This window comes from Cervus elaphus, chromosome 9, assembly GCF_910594005.1.
Source record: "Cervus elaphus chromosome 9, mCerEla1.1, whole genome shotgun sequence".
Lineage (NCBI taxonomy): Eukaryota > Metazoa > Chordata > Mammalia > Artiodactyla > Cervidae > Cervus > Cervus elaphus.
Genome location: NC_057823.1, coordinates 34,221,986 through 34,238,291, shown reverse-complemented (window position 1 = coordinate 34,238,291; position 16,306 = coordinate 34,221,986).

Here is a 16,306-nt window from a genome sequence, read left to right as displayed (position 1 = left end):
ACTTATGTTTTCTTCATTCATCCATTGGCATTTCTACATTTTGGCTAATGCTGCAATGAATATGGAAATTCAGATTTCTCCAAGATACTGGTCTTATTCCTATTTGATGTGTACCCAGAAGTGGGTTTGCTGAATCATAAGGTAGTTCTAGTTGTTATTTTTCGAAGAACTTCCATATAATTGTCCATAGTGGCTGTACCAATTTACATTCCCGTCAACAGTATACAAGGGTTTCCTTTACTCACAGTCTCCCCAGCACTCATTATTTCTTATCTTTTTGAGAATAGCCATTCTTACAGGTGGTTTTAATTTGCATCTCCCTGATGATTTGTGATGTTAAGCATCTTTTCATCTACCTGTTGGCCATTTGTCTTTAAAGAAATATCTATTCAAGTCTTTTGCCCGTCTTGAAAATACGATTATTTGGCTTTTGCTATTAAGTTGTAGGAGTTCCTTACCCTGATTGGCTAGGTGACTTGCAAATATTTTATCCCATTCTATAGGTTGCCTTTTCACTCAGCTGACACTTTCCTTTCTCTTGCAGAAGCCCGTTAGACTTAAGTAATCCCATGTGTCTATTCCAACTTTTGTCGCTTATGCTTTTGGTGTCACATCCAAAAAAAAACCCATTACCCAGATCAGTGCCAAGAAGACTTTTCCCTGTTTTCTACTAAGATTTTGAAACTTCAAGGTTTTGTGTGTGTCTTTAATCCATGTTGTCTTTTGTATATGGTATAAAATAACATCTAATTTCATTCTTTTCATGTGTATGTCCTGCTTCCCCAACTATGATCGAAAAGGCCATATCAGGGTGGTAAGGATAATATGAGCAAAGACCCTGGGATATGAAAAACATTGCTAGTAAATTATACATTTGACTATCTTTCTATCTTTAATACACAGAGTTAGTATTTTTGCATTTCCAGTCTCATGCAATTGAATCTAGTATACTCATTCAACTTGCTAATCTGTCCTCAATACCTCTGTTTCTCTTTTAAATGCATTTTAAGTCCTTTTTAAGCTATAAGCCATTCCTGAAGTTCCCACTGAGGTAAATCTTTCTTTGAATATTTCTTCAATAACTTAGTCATCACCCGTCTTTTTGAACATCCTGCAGTATACTGATTTTTTGCCTCTGTGTTTGGTCTTCTCAACTAGATTACGAGATCTTGTATTGACCAGTTCACAAATTATATATCTTTATATATTCTACCAGGTCCTTTATAGAGTAAACACAATGATAATATTAATCATAATAGTTATAAAAGCTAATAATTAGCTTTTATTAAATTCTTATTACATGTCAGGCAAAAGTGAAAAAATTTGTTGGTTGTTATAAGTGAATATTGTGAAAAGGCAGTTGCTTTCTGAATTGAACAAGCCAAATCAAACACTTGGATAACTTTCAGGAGTTGCTAGTTAGACTAGAGTCAATGAAAAACAATACCATCCTCATCCCTATGCTGCTATTCTGGCTGAGTTAGTTGACGTCCATAGCTCTGCATGTTTATATTTACCAGATGTATGTCATCTACTCAAATCTTGTATCGGGAAAGCTAAGCTCTGTACATAACAGAGAAAAATTTATGATTTGATACAAGTTGGACAGGTGATGTTCCTTTGTTTGAAGTCTACCACATTCTTTTTCATGCTCTGGGTCCTTTGCTTTATGATAGTAACTGAGGAGACTCTTTCATCTTCTGGTAGCTATACCAACAGCACTGACTACTGAGAGATATGTACAGGCCTTTTGCTCACAAGAGACAATGTTGTTCCTCTCTTCAGATCTGCACATATGTGCAAGCAATTTATCTTAGCTGACAGCAGTGCTTATGTATCCAGAGGCAAATGTAAACATGCTTAAATACCACAGGAAGATAGCCTAGGTCTACTAGATATATCTACCCTTCTACAGCTAAGGCAGTGTGGATGTTGGAGAGAGGCTGTGAAGGAATGTGCTTGATTGTTCTTGGTGGACCTTCTGTTATTCAAGTCATTTTATATCAGTCAGATGACAAAGATGAGAAGAAGCATTTTGAATGTTTAATTAAACTGAGTTTTATTGTGCACAAATGTTAACTTTCCCTAGGATACAATACTATATTTTGAGATGTGAAACAAAATTATGTTTTTCCCCATACTGAAATAGTGTTGAAATTCAACCCTCTGAATGCTCATGCCAGTTCCAGAAACATGCTGTCAAAACAAAGAAAAATATAGAAAATATTCTATAGAAACATTACTTCAGCTTTAATATCCAGTCAATATAGATAATAGTTTCATTGTACAATTGTATATATAATTGTAAGCCAGAATTTGACATTATCCATTTATTTGTCTTATTTTATAAAGTTGTATAAAATGGATTAAATTGCAAATAAGTAAATAACTCATTTAATACCTATTTTATATCAGGCAGAGATATAGTTACTAGAGATAAAAATATCTAATTCATGCTCAAGAATTTCATAGTACAGTGCATAAATAAGGTATGTAAGCTGCTGATACAATAATATAGTAGTAAATATTTTCTTACTCATAGGCTTTACTTGTCCAATGAATTAAGATATAAGAAAAATAACATGTTAAATAAAACATTTCAATTTTCATTATTACTTTTTCTCCATATATTTTAATTAGAAAAAAATAATGTGGCAAATGTTACCTTATCTGACGTTAACAATTTGTAGATTTGAGTACTTACCTCTTTAGATTTTTCTGTGTTGGCAGTAAACTGTAAGGTTGACTTTCCTTAATATTTTGCTGTCAAATGTAATTATGAGAAAATTTTAATGCAGTTAACTCTATCAGTAATTATTTATAAGATCATAATTAGTGATTATGTGATGCTGCCAAGTCCTAGGTCATGTTATTGGGTTACAGCCATTGTTAATTCAACTTTTAAATTATATGTAGTATTAGTATTTCAATATTATATTGCTGTTTCTTTAATTGGGGACACTGAGGAAATACACTAGAAAATAATTAAGTACTCTCTCAGAACACTTAAGAATTAACAAATAAAATAATCACTATGGCAACTCTGTAAATTAAAGTTTAATACCAAATTCCCCAGCAAATACTTTTTTCAGATGCTCATCATTCTCAAATACTTTATTTTGTTATGACTAGAACACTTCATGTAATATTATATGGCCTAACTTGCCTAGTCTGAAAGATAAAAACTACACATTTGGGAGATATAGTCTTCTTAACTATACTGAAATTTTTGATTGATTATTAGGGCACAATTTTACATGGTGACCATAAGTTATTTTTAAACTATAAGAAACTGTTCTCAAGGGTCCCTATTGTGATGGGTACAAATTAGGGACATGAATATAATCACAAAATGTCAACACTGAGCTTCTTCTGCCTCCCTGGGTATTAATCTCTTTCATTTTCTTTTTTTTTGCCTGTTCTTTGGCCACAGTTCTTGCCGTTTTTTCATTGCCTATTCTTTCGCCATTGCCACTAGTCAAGCATAAGAATATAAGCACACTCTTCTATCTCTCCATCTTCTCCCATTTAGAAATGTTTCTCTATGGGGAACACATGTAAATCCATGGCTGATTCATGTCAATGTATGGCAAAAACCACTACAATATTGTAAAGTAATTAGCCTCCAACTAATAAAAATAAATGAAAAAAAAAATCAGACAAGAAATGTTCCTCTAATTTATCAGTTCTTAAATGCTTTATCCATGGCCTTTATGAAAGGCCACTTAAAGACCACATGATTTGATATTCTAAAGATCAAGGAAAAAAAACTGAAAGTAGTTCATTTTTGTTATTCATTTTATTTTGGTTGATGCAAAATTTAAGTATATTTTAATAGTTAAGGGATAAAATCCTAGTTTCAGTACTTACATATCCTTGTGTAAGTCTTTTTAAACTTTGTGTTTCAGTTTTTCATTTGAAAAATTGGGGCTAATTAAAAAGTCCCTATGTCACTGAATTTTTGTAATGGTTAAATTGATTAACATATGAACAGTTCTCAAAACAATACTTGATATAGAGAAGTACTGTATGTTCCCTATTAGTAGTAGTAATGCAGTAAGTATGATAATTACTACAAAACATTCTGTCACTCCTATGTACTGTATACAGTGGGGCTGATAAGGATGCATGGCATTTATCTGTAAGAATGAAAGAAAATACATTCATTTTTATATATCGATACCTTGCGAACAATCCTTATGGCCTGTCATTGGACTGAGCACCAGGTTTTGAGAATATCTTCTCAATCATCACTCTTGATCATAGTCTTCAGGTACTGAAAGAGTTCTGTTAGCAAGTCCAGAGATTTGCTGACAAAAAAAGCTGGAATCCGTAAGAGGGTGTAGGTACCAAAGCCAGCTAGTCATTTTATAGTGCTAAACCTGAAGGTCTACATTAACACAGTAACTACAAGATCTTTATAGTTATTTCAGGCCATCAGAGAAGCCCAAGAACACTGGAGTGGGTAGCCTATCCCTTCTCCAGCGAATCTTCTGGACCCAGGAATCAAACTGGGGTCTCCTGCATTGCAGGCAGACTCTTTACCAGCTGAGCTATCAGGGAAGCCCTATTATGACCAGTAGTCAGTGAAATGAATTTTTTTTAAAAAAAGGCTTTGAATAGCTACTTTTTTTTTCCATTTCTTAGTTCATCCACTTTTCTTCAGTCCTTTTTTTTTTTTCCTTAAAGAAAACAGCTTTTTCTCTATAAATAAACTTTTAGAATGTTGTGTAGTTTTTGAGGGGTCACCTGGTGGCTCAAAAGGTAAAGAATCTGCCTACAAGGCAGGAGACCTGGGTTCAGCAATTTTTGAAACAACATTAAGTACATGCTTAGGTTCACTGACGTTTTTTAAACTACAACTTAAATTGTATTATTTATGAAGAGAACCATGCATACATTCTTTTAGTATGAATTAATTATTGTGTACTCACTAGTGTCAGGTACTGTTCTAGGCAATGGGAATAAAGAGGTTTATGAAACAGGTATGATCTCTTTTTGTGAAGTTTTTCTATTCTAGTAGAAGAAAATAGACAATATGTACTTCTTATCATTATTAATGAAAACAAAGTAGAATTCTGCATTAAACACTGAGTAGAATGATGTAATTGGTTGGTTGATGGAGGAAGCCTTCTCTTAGGAGGCGATAATAAAGAACTGGATGTTTAGAGAAGGCCAACCATGTATAAACTTCGTGGATGAGTGTTTCACACAGAAAACAGACTGAAATACAAAATCTCTTAGGTAATAATGAATGTAGCAGTTTCAAAGTGCATAATTTTGTTTAAGCTTCAGTTTTTCAGTACAAGGACTATGACAATTGAAATACAGGCTGTAAACATGATCAGGGATGCATATTTATCACAGCCTAAGATTAAAACAATATAGTAATATTAGTTATCTGTTCCTTTTTTAAAATTAAGTTTTTTCCACCTTTAAAGGAGAAAGAAATGCAACATGCAGAACACTCCACATTAACATAAAAATAAAAATTCTGGCAACGCATCAAGAATATGATAAAAATTAAACAAAAGGAAAGCATGTAAAAGCTGTTCTTGTTGTGCATTAATTCTTTTGTTCAATTATACTGGCAACAGAGACTCTCAAAACCAAGCAGATTAATGATCCTAAAAGTTTAAGCTCCTTTATCTTCAAATTATAGAATTGTTGTGTGTTCTGACTCCATCTGGTCTTAGCTTTTTATCTATATGTCATTATGTATTCAGCATTCAGTTATTTCAGCTAGGAGTAATTCTTCAGGAAAAAAACTGACTGTTAGCACCATAGTTAAAGGGACTAATATACTGCAGGTTCAACTGAACCTTTGATGTTTATTGTCCTTACACTATCTGATATCCTTTCACAATTCTCCTTTGGTCAAAGCAAGCAGAATTTTCCAACGGGAAAGTATGCCACACACTATATTAGCCAATATAAGTGTCCATGAAGGGAAACACATTTTGGATTTAGTAATAAAGAGTTTCAGTTCAGTTTAGTCAGTCATGTCCAACTCTTTGCAACCCCATGGACTGCAGCATGCCTGTCCATCACCAACTCCTGGAGTTTATTCAAATTCATGCCCATTGAGTCGGTGATGCCATCCAGCCATCTCATCCTCTATCATCCCCTTCTCCTCCTACCTTCAATCTTTCCCAGCATCAGGGTCTTTTCAAATGAGTCAGCTCTTCGCATCAGGTGGCCAAAGTACAGGAGTTTCAGTCTCAACATCAGTCCTTCCAATGAACACTCAGGACTGATCTCCTTTAGGATGGACTGGTTGGATCCCCTTGCAGTCCAAAGGACTCTCAAGAGTCTTCTCCAAAACCACTGTTCAGAAGCATCAATTCTTCGGCTCTCAGCTTTCTTTATAGTCCAACTGTCACATCCATATATGACTACTGGAAAAACCATAGCCTTGACTAGACGGACCTTTGTTGGCAAAGTCAAGTCTCTACTTTTTAATATGCTGTCTAGGTTGGTCATAATTTTCCTTCCAAGGAGTGTCTTCTAATTTCATGGCTGCAGTCACTATCTGCAGTGATTTTGGAGCCCCCAAAAACAGTCTGTCACTGTTTCCACTCTTCCCCATTTATTTGCCATGAAGTGATGGGACCGGATGTCATGATCTTAGTTTTCTGAATGTTGAGCTTTAAGCGAACATTTTCACTCTCCTCTTTCACTTTCATCAAGAGGCTCTTTAGTTCTTCTTCAGTTTCTGCCATAAGGGTGGTGTCATCTGCATATCTGAGGTTATTGATATTTCTCCCAGCAACCTTGATTCCAGTTTGTGCTTCATCCAGCCCAGTGTTTCTCATTATGTACTCTGCATAGAAGTGATAAATATGCATCCCTGATCATGTTTACAGCCTGTACAGTTTGTATCTCACTGCTCTTTTGTAATATTACTGTCATATGAGCTACCACTTTATGTTATAGCCATGCAATACAGTTGTAGAAAGCAAAAGTGGTGAGTGACTGACCAATAGCTGCATGGGTCTCAGCCAGAGAAACCACTTTCATCCCAGCAGCACAATTTCTGAGGAGGGACCTCTATAACTGAGGCAAGGAAAATGAAAGAGAAAACGGCAGACAAGAATAACAAAGGGCCTAGAAGGAATATATTCCCTGCTGTCTGCTTCCAGCAGGTTTGCCCGGGTAACTCTAGGAGTACCAACACTTGAGGAGTTTCTTACTGGGCAGTGGGCGCTCACAAAGCCTCAGGTGTTAAGCCCTTACCTCTCTACAGTCTACCACCAGCTTTTCTACACCAGCTGTGTTTATGCATCCCCAAGAGTGCTGCACCAGGGGCAACTCAAGTAAACAGAAACCCCAAACTTGAACTACAGTGCCACCTTCTGGGAAAACAAACAGAAAGGCTTTAAATTGCCAGTGTGTGAAACTAGGCAAAAGGAAACAAGTTAAAAAGGTGTACGCTACTTCCAATGTGATGGCAGAGGAACATACATATTATCAAACACTATAATCCATCACAGTGATGTGGTACTACAAAAAGAAAGTAATTCACCGGCAAGCAAAACCAAATGCACAGAATATTGTAACCTAACTGACAAGGAATTCAAAATAGCTGTTAAGATTTAATGAGCTAGAAGAAAACTCAAAAAGGCGATCTAACTTAGAAATTCGTGAAGGAGTTCTTTACCAAATTGTAAAAAAAAAAAAAAAAACAGAAACTCTGGGGTTGAAAAATTCAGTGAATCAGATGAAGAATCTATTAGAGTGCTTAGAAAAATAGGAAAGCTCAGATCAAAGAAATAATTGGTGACATGGAGGACAGAAATTTAGAGATGACACAGGAGAGGAAGAGAGAACTAAGATTTTTAACAAATTCAAGAAGCCCCACAAGAGCTAATAGATAAGACAAGAAAAAAGGATATAGGAACAATTTGTCTACCAGAAGAAAAGAGAAAGAAGGGAGGAGAGCTGAACTTAGCAAAATAATAGCTGAGAACTTCACAAATCTGGCAAAGAAACTGGATATATAATTCCATGAAGCTAATAGCCAAAAACTTAGATAGCCCAGGAGAAATGTATACATCATCAGTCTGTTCAGATTTTTGTTTCTTATTCATTCTTAATAGCTTGTGTTTCTAGAAATGTATATATGAACACACAAGCTATTAAGAATGAATAAGAAACAGAATATCTGAACAGACTGATCATCAGTGACTGAGTCAATTATTTAAACCCTCCCAACACAGAAACCTCTGGACCAATCAGCTTCCCAAGTGGATTCTAGCAAGTATCCAAAGAAACATTAAGACCAAACCAATCCTTCTTAAACTCTTCCAAAAAACCTGAAGAGGTGGGAGAACCTTCAAATTCAGTGTTATGTTGACAACAAAGCCAGACAGAGCACCACAAGAAAACTATGGACCAATATTCCTGATGAATATAGCTGGAAAAGTTCTCAAGATAATATTAGCAAACTCAATTTAATAATATAAATATTAAGCATTAGAAACCAAGACCAAGTGAGATTGATTCTTGGAGTACAAGGATAATTTAACATATACTGATTAATCGATGTAGTATATTACATTTATAAAACGAAAGATAAAAATCACATGGTCATCCTAATGAATATAAAAAAAGCAAAGCATTTGACAAAATGTAACATCCTTTTATGATATAAATCCTCAGCAGATTGGGTATAGAAGGAACAAACCTTAACATAAAAAAAGGCCATATATGACAGACACACAGCTGGCATAATACTCAATGGAAAAAAAAATGGAAAGCTTTTCCTTTAAGATCAGGAGCAAGACAACAATGCATGGCCTCACCACTCGTTCAAGGTAGCGCTGGAAGCCCAAGGTCGAGTGATTATGCAACACCAAGAAATACAGAGCATTCAAATTAGGACGAGGTAAAACTGTTACTATTTGCAGATAATTCTGTAGACAGAAAATCCCAAGGACTAACAAAAATTGTTGGAACTAATTAATGATTTCAATAAAGTCGCAGGATACAAAATCACCACAAAGAAATTGGTTGCATTTCTATATGCTAAAGATGAAATACCTGAAAAATTTAAAAACTACCATATTCATAACAGCATCAAAAATAATAAAATAGGAATAAAATTAACTAAGGAGGTGAAAGTTCTGGATAATGAAAACTGCAGGACTGTTCTAAGAAACTGAAGTCACTAACAAATGGACAGAACTCATCATGTTCATTGATCAGAAGAATAATGTTAAAAGTCCTTACTACTTAACAGTCCCACAGTTTATCTATAGATTCAAAGAAATCCCCTTCAAAATAACAGTGGTACTTGTCACAAGGGAGCCAAGAGCACCAAATGCAAAAGGATAGTCTTTTCAGAAAATGGTGTTGGGAACACTGGATAAACATGTGCAGAGCAATGCAACTGAGCCCTTATCATACACCGCTCAGAAAAATTAATTTGAAATGGATCCGAGACTTAAACATGAGACCTAATTTATTTTAACTCCCACAAAAAAAAACATAGGGAAGAAGCTCCTTCATATTGGTCTTGGTGATAATTTTTTCATATGATACCAAAGTAAAAATGCTGAGAAAGACTGAAGGCAAAAGGTGTAGGAGGTGGTAGAGGATGAGATGGTTAGATAGCATCACTGACTCAATAGACATGAATTTGAGCAAACTCTGGGAAACAGTAGAGGACAGAGAACCTTGGCGGGCTACAGTCCATGGGGTCACAAAGAGTCAGACAAGACTGAAAGATTAAAACAACAATAGCAGCAAAAGTACAAATAACACAAGCAAAAATAAACAGATGGAACTACATTATACTTAAAATCTTTTCCGCAGTTAAGAAAAAGTGAAAATGAAAAGGCAACCTATAGAGTGGGGAAAAAAATTGTAAACTATGTATCAGAAAAGGGATTAATATCCAAAGTATATAAAGATCTCATATAAGTCAACAAAATACCTAATTAACAAATGGGCAGAAGAACTAAATAGAAATTTTTCCTAAGATGGTATGCAAGTGGCCAACAGGTATATGAAAAGATGCTCACCATTACTAATAACTAGGGAAATGTATACAAAAACCACAGTGAAATATCACCTCATATCTATTAGAATGGCTATGAAGAGAGACAAGAGGTGGCGGTGGGTCAAGATGGCAGGGTAAAAGGCTCATTTTCCCCACAAACACATCAAAAATACATGCACATGTGGAATAATCCTCATGGAAAACTAACTAGAAACTTTCAGAATGCCTGAACAACCACCAAGGCAGGAAGAAAGATTCCCACATAACTGAGTAGGATGAGAAGAAAAACATCAGGTTAGGGCCCATGCCCCTGGGAAAGGAGTAAGGAGAAAAGGGAGATTACACAAGCGGACATTCATGCTGGGGAGTCAGCGGGTCAACCCACAGACTGGGCATCCCAGTCTTGGGGTCCTACAAGGAGAAGACAAGGCCCCCTCGATGTCTGGAGAGCCACTGTGACAGAAAGCAAGCTGGAAAACCCTAAGTCTAGACTTCACTTGTGAGAAAAGTGTGCCAGTTCCGCTTTCCGACAAGACAGCGAGGAGAGAGGTTTGTCTTAGCATCTATCACATTACCATGCTACTCAACCCAAGCTGAGTGAGGCCCCCAAGCCCTTCTCACCCCAAACTACAGCATGGCACAGATCTAGGGCAGCAAGGACTTGATCGAGGGATGCAGAGGGGGTCAGGGGCCTGGAGTCCAGGTGGTCGTGATGGCTGTTGTTGGTTCTGACTCAAACGGTAGCACAGAAGCGGCCCAGACTTCCAGTGGCTTCAGTTCCCATGATGCTGCAATCCCCAGACCCAGCCGAATGAACACTCTTGCTCCACCCACTACACACGACCTTGTACTAGATACGGGTGACTGCAACAGGGGAAAAGACACAACCTGGCGCTGTGTCTGAGTCCAGCGGCAGACACCTACTTCAGCACTCTCCTCCTTTGAGGCAAAGGTCCCAGTGTGGGGAGAAGAGAAAGCATGCACTTAAAGGGAACAGAGCCAGCTCAAGTGTGAGCTTCAGGGCTGCTGCTCCAACAACTTGGGAGCAGACCCTGCCCCTGACAAGGTAAGGACCGCCTCTGAGCAGAGAGAAACTCCTACCTCACATCCAGCGCAGGCTCGTTTCTCCAACACCAGCCACATACCTCTATCAAGTTGGTAGTGGCCAGCACACCCTAAGGAAAAGCATGCTGGCATCCAGTTCACATCTAGCCTTCACATCAAAGATACTGGGCATGCACAGTCTATATAAAGATGCTTCCACATAAAAATACCCCTGTAAAACCACAATAGGTAACTTTCACCTAAATTCATAGAGACAGAGAAAATAATGTAAAATGAAAAGGCAGAGGAATTACTCTCAATTCAAAAAGCAAGAGAAAACGCCTGAAAAAATAATGAAACAGAAATAATCAGTCTACTAGACAATGAATTTTAAAAGTTGGTATTAAAAATGCTAACTGAATTAAGAGAAGGAACCAATCTAAGTACAGATTATTTTAATAAAGAACTAGAAATGATAAAGGAGACCCAATCAAAAACAGATAATTCAATTTCTGAAGTTTATAAAAACCAATCTAGAAGCAATGAATAGCTGACTAAATGACACAGTAGAACACATAAGGGACCTGGAAGATAGAAAAATAGACATAAACCAATCAGAAGAGCAGGCAGAAAAATAAATGGAAAAAAGAGAAAGCAACAAATGAGATCTATGGGATAATATAAATATTACTAATATTTGCATCATAGGGGTTCTAGATGAGAGGGGAGTAATGAAAACTATAATTGTAGAAGCTATGGCTGAAAACTTCTCAAATCTAAAGAATGAAACCCATATCCAGGTACAGGAGGCACAGAGGATCCCAAACAAGATGAACCCCAAAAGACTCAACCAAGATATATCATAATTAAAATGAAAAAGTAAAAAATGAACAGATTTCTAAAGCCAGCAAGACAAAATCAGAGGGTCATATGCAAGGGAATCAGCTGATTTGTCTGCAGAAATGTTGCGGTCATGAAGTGATTATCATGATATATTCAAAGCCCTGAAAGGGGAAAACCTGCAACCCTAGGATACTCTACCCAGAAAGACTGTCTTTTAGAAGCAGAGATAAAGAATTTCTCAGATAAGTAAAAACTAAAAGAAGTTAGCAATACTAAAACTACCCTAAAATAAATGCTGGAAAGTCTTGTCTAAATGGAGAAGAACCTATAGGAAAGGGAAATATAAAGACTGAAGATCACTTAAATAAGATAGTACCTAGATTATAAGATATTCCCGAGATTAAAAGACAAAATAATTGTTAAAGCAATTATAACTACAATAAATAGTAAAGGGATAAGCATGAAAATGTAAAACATGATATCAAAAACAAAATGAGGGGGCAAGAGTGAAAATACAGGTCTTTTAGGAAGTGTTTGAACTCACAGGATTTTTAGTTTAAAACAACTAGCTATAATTATGGGTCAACATACACAAACCCTGTGGTAACCACAAATAGAAATGCACAATGATACACAAAAATTAAAATAAAAAGATACACAAGTATATACTACAAAAGAAAATCATCAAGTCACAATGGGAGAAACAAACAGAACAAGAAGTGAGCAGAAAAAAGCTACAAAGGCAACCAGAAAGCAAATAATAAAATAGTAGTAATTACAAACCTATCAATATTTATTTTAAATGAAAGGTACTGTATGCTCCAGCCTCCCAGTCTGTAGTGGTTTGTTATGACAGCTTGAACAGACTAGACAGGCCACCGGTGATTGTGTAGAGGAGAGACGCTAGGGGCAAAGACCCTTAGATAACATGAGGACCCACAGGGGCCTCAACCAACATGGTGGAAATGGCAAGAAAACATACGAGACTTGAGATCACTTGCACAAAAGACAGAGTGATTGACTGGATAAAAACACAAGACCCTTCCATATGCTGCCTACAGGATTCTCTTTAGGATGAGAGACACAGACTAAAAGTTACAGGTTGGGAAAAGACATTTCATGCAAAGGGAAATGACAGGAAAACAAGCATAGTAATACTCATATCAGACAAAATAGACTTTAAAATAAAGTCTATAACGAAAGGCAATGGCATTACATAACGATAAAGGGATCAGTCAATATAAAAAGGCACATGTAAAAGAATGAGATTGGAACATTTCCTCTCACTATATTAAAAATGAACTCAAAATGGATTAAAAACCTAAATGTAAGGTTTGAAACCATAAAACTCCTAGAAGAGAACATATGGAGAATACTCCTGGACATAAATTGCAGGAATATTTTCTTGGATCAGTCATCTAAGGCAAAGAAATAAAAGTGAAAACAAGCAAATTTCACCTAATTAAACTTAAAAACATTTTGCATAGCAAAGGAAGCCATTAAGGTACCAAATGGTTGAAAATATTTGCAAATGATGTGACAAATAAGAAATTTATATTTAAAACATATAAACAGCTCAAAAAAATTCAATATAAAAAATCCAATCAAAAAATGAGCAGAAGACTTTAGTAGAAATTTTTTTCAAAGAAGATATACAGATGGCTAACAGTCATATAAAAAGATGCTCATATCTTTAATTATTAGAAAAATGCAAATCAAAACCACAGTTAGATACCATCTCACACCCTATCAGAATGGCTATCATCAAAAAGTCTACAAATAAAAAAAGGTTGGAAAGGATGTAGAGAAAAGGGAACCTTCCTACACTGTTGGTGGGAATGTAAGTTGGTGCAGTCACTATGGAGAACAGTATGGAGGTTCCTTAAAAAACTAAAAATACAATAGAATTACCATATGATCCAGCAACTTCACTCATCTGCATATATATATATATACAGAAAAAAAAACCATAAAGCACTCATTCAAAATAATACATGCACCCCAATGTTGATAGCAGCACTATTTATAATAGCCAAGACATAGAAGCAACCCAAGTGCCTAACAACAGATGACCAGATTAAGAAGATAGCACACACACACAATAGATTATTACTCAGCCATAAAGAAGAATGAAATACTGTCAACTTGTAGCATTATTGATGAACCTTGAGATTAATATGCTTTAGTGAAATACATTAGAAAAAACAAATACTATAAGATATCAATTACATGTAGAATCTTAAAAATACAAATCAACATATATGAAAAACAGAAACCAGATTCACAGATAAAGAAAACAAGTTTGTAATTACCAAAGAGAAGAGGAAGGGGTAGGGAGAAATAGGGTTATGGGATTGACAGGTAAAAACTACTATATGTATTAAAGAGGTTGTAACAAAGATGTATTCTGTAGCACAGAAAATCACACCCATTATCTTAGAGTAACCCATAATAGAGTAAAATCTGCAAACTTTTGAGTCACTATGCTGTACACTTGGAACACTTGGAATATTTTAAATCCACTACATTCATTATAATAATTTTTAAAAAGACCGAGAGGTAAAGAAGTATTGATGAGGCTGTAGAGAAAAGGGAACCCTTGTGCATTGCTGGTGGGAATGCAAACTGGTGCACACATTATGGAAAATAGTATGACAGTTCCTCAAAAATTAAAAATAGTACTATCATTATTATTCAGCAATTCTACTTTGGCATTTTTATCTGAAGGAAACAAAAGATACACTCACTCTCATTTTCACTGCAACATTATTCAGCTTAACCAAGATATGGAAGCTATGTAAGTACCCATCAATAAATGATGACATATTTTAAAAGATGGTACAGATATAATAGAATAAACAGAATAATAGTCAGCCATGAAAGAGGATAACATTCTGTCATAAGGGACAACATGGATAAACCTCGAGAAGTATGCTAACTATAAGTGCTTATATGTAGAATTTTTAAAAGTCGAACTTATAAAAACAGAAAAAATATTGGTCCCAAGTTGGTGGTGGCTGGAGGGATAGCACAGATGTTGTTTAAGGGTAAAAACTCACAATATGAAGTAAATAAGTCCTAGAGATATAATACAATGAATACAGACAACTATACAATGAATATAGACAAGTATATTGTATTATAACCATCAAACTTGCTAACAGACTACAACTTAATCATTCCAACTACTAAGAAGAAAGGACTGTGATAATCAAAAGGCCCATGAGAAGATACTCTCTCATTATTAGAGAAGAAATGCAAATCAAAACTACTAAAACTAGAGAAATGCAGTATCACCTCAACCCAGTCAGGACTGCCAGTATTAAAAAGTCTACAAATAATAAATGCTAGAGAGAAGGTAGATAAAAGGGAACTCTCCTACACTGTTGATGGGAATGTAAATTGGTACAGCAATTATGGAGAACAGTATGAAGGTTCCTTAAAAAACTAAAGATAGAGCTACCATATGATACTGAAATCCCACACCTGGACATATATCCAGAGAAAACCATTAATTCAAAAAGATACATGCACCCCAAAGTTCACTGCAGCACTGCATACACTAGACATGTAACCTAAATGTCCACTGATAGAGGAATGGATAAACAAGAGGTGGTACATATATACAATGGAATATTAGGCAGCTGTAAAATCGAATGGAATAATGCCATTTGCAGCTATATGGATGGATCTATAGATTATCATACTAAGTGAGATAAGCCAGACAGACAAAAACAAATATCGTATGGCATCACTTATATATGGTATCTAAAATAACTTAATGATGCAAGTAGTCCTATATATAAAACAGAAGTGGATCCACAAACATGGGAAATAAACTTCTGGCTACCAAAGAGGAAAGGGGGTAAGGGATAAAACATGAACTTGGAATTAACCTATGCAGATTACTATATATATATATAAACTAGGGAACCAACAAGGACCTTCTATATAGCACAGTAACTACTCAATATTTTGTAATAACTTATAAGCAAAAATAATCTTATAAAGAATATATATATGTGATAATTTTGCTGTATACCTGAAACTAACGTTTTACATCAACTATACTTCAGTTTAAAAAAAAAAGATAAAAAAAAATTTAAGAAAAGATAATTATATAAAGATAATTATATAAAGTGACACAGGTATTAATTATCTCTACAATGGTAATCATATTACAATATGTAAATGTATAAAGTTAACATGTTAAACAGCTTAAATTTCTATCTCAACAAAATAAATACCTATTTATTAAAAAATATGTAGTTAGGGAGGAGCCAAGATGGCGGAGGAGTAGGACGGGGAGACCACTTTCTCTCCTACAAATTCATCAAAAGAATAACTGAACGCAGAGCAAACTTCGCAAAACAACTTCGGATCGCTAGCTGAGGTCATCAGGCGCCCAGAAAAGCA